This window comes from Eulemur rufifrons, chromosome 19 (genome assembly GCF_041146395.1).
Source record: "Eulemur rufifrons isolate Redbay chromosome 19, OSU_ERuf_1, whole genome shotgun sequence".
Lineage (NCBI taxonomy): Eukaryota > Metazoa > Chordata > Mammalia > Primates > Lemuridae > Eulemur > Eulemur rufifrons.
This window is the reverse complement of record NC_091001.1, coordinates 102184260-102190259: the sequence shown is the minus strand read 5'-3', so window position 1 is coordinate 102190259 and position 6000 is coordinate 102184260.

Sequence of the window (6000 nt, the reverse complement as noted above, 5' to 3'; positions counted from 1 at the left end):
GCGGGGCAGACACAAAAGATGATCTGGAAACCAAGTCACTAAGGCTTGTAGGCTCAAAAGGGGTTTGGACTTTCTTTGATGGGGAGACTTCTAACCAGAGAACAAAGCTCAATTTGCATATAGAACAGTAAAAGATAGTTAAAATTGTTACAGTTAACTTCCCAGTGAGCAAACTGCATGTTTTACACGTCCATACAGTACGGGGTACTATGGCTTCATTCATCAAGGGAGAGTCTACTGAGGTCGTATTCAGTGATGTGTAATTCATTCTTTCTTCCATTTCCACAAACAGTAATACTTTTAGAAATTGCATCCCACTGTTTCATGAGTGAAGTAGCCACAAGAGCTGCTAAAAGTAGTGCTTTGGTGAAATCCTTCTCTAGATGATCTTATGTCTGACCTTCTGTACTTTATCTTCCAAAGATCAGCTTGTGGTGTTAATTATGGGGTAAGTAAGCAGTTACTTCCTATAGCAAATCAGCCAAAGTCCAGGTTTGCTCTGGAGGTCCCAGGGATCAGAGCTCTGTGTTTCTTCAGGTTTCAATTTACCAGCCTCAAACCACTTAAAAGCAGGAGGAGGAGAGGCTGGGGAGTGATCGGTTTACAAGTGACCTGGGAGTTCACAGCTTTCATCCCTCGAAATCACAGTCCATATAATAGGCCTTGTGCAGATACAATTGGGACAAATTGACTCCAGCGTCTTGTTCTCAGAAATGAAAACCCTTCTCCCTTATCAGCGCCCCTATGCCTGCATTGTTGGAATCAAGCATTTGACGGAGGATAGTGGTTGTTCTAAGGTCAAATAGGGGATGTAAGTCCTTCTTAAGAGGGTAGGCTGTTAAGTGGCACCCAGCTGTGTTAATTGGTTAATAGGACTCTAGCTAGTTTAGGGACTTAGAAGTAGAGCCAGAGGAACCACACCTAACAGGCTTTCTTCTTTCTAGTCAAGTGAGAGATGTAACTGGAACAATTTATAGCCGACACATCTTCAAACCAGGTTGCTGTTGTCCCAAATATTTTTAGATATGTCTCTTTAGAGGTGCTTTCAGAGTTTTTTAAAATGTTTTCAAGACAGACAATATTTTCAACTTGAAGCTTAAAGTTGACTTTTAGAGGCACTTTGAGTCCCTAGGAACCCAGGCTAGTGGACGTAATGATAATCATTGTCAAATAATCATTCTCTGCAAAAAGAAGAGCAACTTCAAAAAAAAAAAAAAGATGAAAAGAGAGAATCTGATTATTTTTAGTGATTTATTAACAGACTAGTTCTCACGGCATTTTTCAAAGTAGAATAAGCAGAGAATCTGAAAGGGATGCTTTCTATAATAATGCAGTTATAGAAAGCTTGGCTTATTTATTAGGAATTCAGTAGTCTTGCTTTAAAGTCATGCAACAAACAATTTGAGCAAACTTCCTTACCATATATACATAGGTACTTTATAATGTTACAACTATTCTGAGGCCAGAGCACTATTCAATGGCATTTTAGACATATTAGAGATGACAGATGGATTATATAGTGGCTATATTGACAAGATTCAATGCTTTAGTACTGAGAAAAAATCATTGCCATTAGTCCTTATCGATTATTGATTAATGGTAATTATTCTCCAATCGTTAATTCTATTCCTAGAGTATCTTTCTACAGTTCAGTCCTAACCATGACACTTGCCTTCAATGTCTCCCTAGTGCCCACAGAATACTGTGCAAGTGCCTCAGTCTGCCGTTTTCAAAGAACTAGAATGATCTTCCCTGAATTAGTCTACCCAATATGCTTCCAGGAATGCTATTTTCAAACTACATCAGACACCTCACTGTTTCTCCTACTAACCATGAACACCCTTTATCATACCTCTGAGCTCTTCTAGAAACGTCTACTATTTTTTCTCCCAGTAGAAATCCCACTTATTCTTCAAATGCAACTTGGTTACTGAAGTTTTCTCATCTTTTAAAAATGCCCTCTTTTACCAATTTCCCCTCCAAATACCGCCTTCCTTATCGTTCTAATGAAACTGCTGCCATTAAAGTTGCCATCAATCTTCTTGTGGTTAAATCCAATGGATAATTTTTAGTGTTCATTTGTCCTGACTTTTCAGCAACATTTTATACAGTTAACTGGAACCCTTCTTAAAATATCCTTTTTCTTTGTCTTTCATGACATGACACCTTCTAATGTTCCTTTGGGTTTCCTCATTCTCCTTTGTGGGAATCTCTTCCTCTGTCCATCCATCAAGCAGTTGCATTTCTCAGTGATCGTTTTCACTGTCAAAGACTTACTTACTTCTCCTATATTGATGATTCCTAAAGTTATATTTTCAGGCTATCTTTCCATTCTATGCTTTAGATCCATATTTTCAACTGTCTGATGGATGGAAACAGTTGGTCATCCCACACACATCTTAAAATCAATATGTCCCACTTGAAGTTATTTTTATTGTTAAATCTGTCTCTTTTCATAGATGCTGAACTCAAATAAAGGCACCATCATATTCAGCTTCTCAGGCTCAAAACTTGCTGTCATTTTGCATTACTCTTCCTCATAGCCAATCAGATATGAAATCCAAATAAATACCTAAATAAATGTTTTAAAAACAAAATAAAAATCTTCTCTATATAGACATATACTTACATATATATGATATACATATACCTACATATATATGTATACATATATACATACACATATGTGAAGTTCTCTTCTACCCACCCTTGGTGTCATGGTTCTAGTTTAGACTATTATAATCTTTCACATGATTTTCACCAGTAGCCTCTTCACTAACTGCTCTTTATGCCCCCTGTGGGGACTCCTCCAGCCAATCTTCTCACTGCAAGTAAAGTGATCTTTATGAAATCCAAAATAATCATGTCATTCTCTTACTAAATGTTTTTTGGGTAGACTTTCTATTTTCCTCTGAATAAGAGCCAAACTCCTTAATATATTTCATAAGACCTTGTATTTAGCTTCATCTCTTACCATCTCTTCCTTGGTATCCTGCTCTAGCCATAGTGAGTCATGGTCCTTTTTTCTTCTTGGTGGGTTAGACTCTCTCACACTGCTCATCTCTGGGCCTTCCCCTTGCTTAGAGCATCCTTGCCTTCTTCTGAGTAAAGTTCAGGGACCCTGCCTTCCCATGTCACCAAACAATACCCACCTTTGTGTTCCGCAGAACCCTCTATTTTTCTCACTATTGCACTTTGATTACACTATGTTGAATTTTTTATGTTATTTTATTTATTCCCTCCTACATTGTAAGTCTATTATTTTCATCTTGTAATCTCCATGACCTAGCATTTGCCTTACCTAATTGAAAATAAAGATTTATCAATGATCTTATCCTCCCAATCCCATTGACCATCTTAAAGTAACCTCCTCATTCATCTGGGTGCTGATTCTTCCATTATTGCATAGATTTAATCCTGCTATTGATAAAAATGTATTATCAGTCCATTATTACACTTTACTATGCCTCAGACACAGTAGCAGTTATCTATATGAAGTCCCAGTTGTTTTTTCTTAAATGTAATAACCACAATACTCACACTGAGATGTGTCCAAATAATATTTGATGAAGAATTCATTAACCAAAGGGATTCCATAAACTAATTGTGAGAAAATGAAGTATAGATATTTAAGCTTCTGTCTGGATGGATGAAATATCAGATATATAGCATAGGATTGCAGTATGGTCTATTTCCCACAAAGTGGGTTTCTAATAAAATATATTTTGAATTACTTAAAAATAATTAAAAAATAATTTTGAGTGCCTTATTTTAGGAAATCTCTCTACTGGAGTGATAGTTTCAGATTCCACAGTTTTATGAGATAATTTGTTTTCATTGAATATACTTTCTGTCTCCTATCCTATTCTGAGACTTGTGGAGACCAAGAGAGACAGAGGGATTTGTTTTTTGTTCTCTGGGAGCAACAGGTCTTTGTAGGGAGGGAAAAATATGTTCACATTAAATAGGGAAGATAAAAGTCAGCTAACTTACAGTAGTTTCTTTATTTAAATCCCTGAGGATCAAGTTCCCCAGTATGTGGTCCAGAAAGAAGGTGTAAAAGGTTAGCGTATGATAAATGTAAAATTTTAAGTGGAAAAAAGAAAGCTTCAGGGCTATACTAACAGTAACAGTAGTCACCAACCTATATCTCGTTAGCAGCTTAGAAGGTGTACATGTTCTCTTGTGTTTTCCTCACAGTAAATCTGTACTATCAATGTACTTGTTGTTATTATTGCTGTTTTAATGATAAAATTGGGTTACACGGAGTGCAGAGTACATCTGCTTTCTTACTAAAGCTGCTATGGGAGTACATATGTATATGCGTCAGTAAGTTTTTTCATCTGATAATCTGAATGTATAAAAATGATGAAATAACTAGTTAAACACATTTTGTTTCAAAATTGTTATAGTGATACATATTCTTTAGCATGTGATACTGTGTGTGTAAAGTACCTAGTAGACTGCTTGGTACAGTGACTGGAGCTCAAACTGTGAGAGCAATTATTACTATTTGTATACCTGAAAATGAATTGTTTGTTATACACGCAGACACAATCCAAAGAGTATTTTTCGATTATTTGATGTCAAGTACTACTTAGTGCCACACTTTTTTCTTGCAGTTGATGACAGAGACCTTTATTAACATCAGAAGACTGATACTTCCTTGAGAGGCTTTTGTGGTTTCACATCTGTGCACATATGATAGAAAGTGAATACTATGTTTATGGAAACTATGTTTGAGGAAATTATCTGAATTTTTCTTAACTACATCTATAGTGGGAGGGTTAGAGTAAAATATATTGAAAGTCCTTTCTAGTCCTCGGGGCATAACTTTTTTTCCCCATTCAATCTACATTAAATACAGGGTTAAGAACATAATCCTCTATATGCTACTTTTCACTCCTCAGCTTGAACTTCTACAAAAAAGTGTATACATTTGCTTTACATAGCAAGTGTTTTGGCCAAAGCCACATTTCAAGCCAAGGCATTTATTGTAAATTTCACCTATTAGTTTGGGAATTTTGTCTATGTGATAAAAATCAACAAATTTCAAATGGGAAAAGGAATGTATGGTTGGAAGTACACGATGACAAAAAATAAGGTTTTGGATTAAAAAAATTATTTTGAGGAAAATATATCTCGTAGAAAAATGAATCCATCAAAAATTAATTATTGTGATTGTTCACAATAGTTGTTATCCTTCATTGTACAAAGTAACTCAGCATTTTTGAAAGTGTTATGATAGTGTTGGTAATTGGATAGATATTTTCAAAGGATTTCAGACATCATATTTTAGAAGTATACCTTCCTATTGATACAGAACACTGTGTTAAATCTCTAAAAGTCCAAGTAATACCCAGTGAAAAAAACCTCATTTGATCCAATGGTATAAAATATTTACATATGATTTTTGCCTATAATTTTTTCAAGATACGTACAAATGTTTAATTTTTAAGTACCTAATATATCACTTTTACTATTTTTATGTGCAATTATTTTAACACATGGGGTAACTTAAGTGCACTATTTGGCAAATTTATTCTATATTTCAAATTTCTAACAATGATTACATATTGAACAATTTTCTAAGGAGTAGAGAAATCAAAATTGTGTGCAAGTGACTTGGCACTTTCTAAGGTCTTGCCTTCCTTTCCCTTTCCTTCCTTCCTTTTTTTTTCTTGCTATTTTTAGTAAACCCACTTGACCACATACCTTCCTTAGACATTATTTATTCTATTTTATTTAACGTACTTTAGTTTTGATTCTTAAAGTATGGTACATGCAACATTTTCTGCATCAGGACCTAGCAAACCCAAAGCAACTTTCTGAAATTCTAGCCCCTGTGAGGCCCTCAGTTGGGTGGTAATTAGATCATTCTGTACTACACTAACAGATTTAGTGTTTTCATTCCCACAGGAGCCTGCAGGCCCCACCTGTCAGCTGCGGAGAGACAATCTCATAAAGCTGCCAATACTATGATTTAGCTGAATACATGTT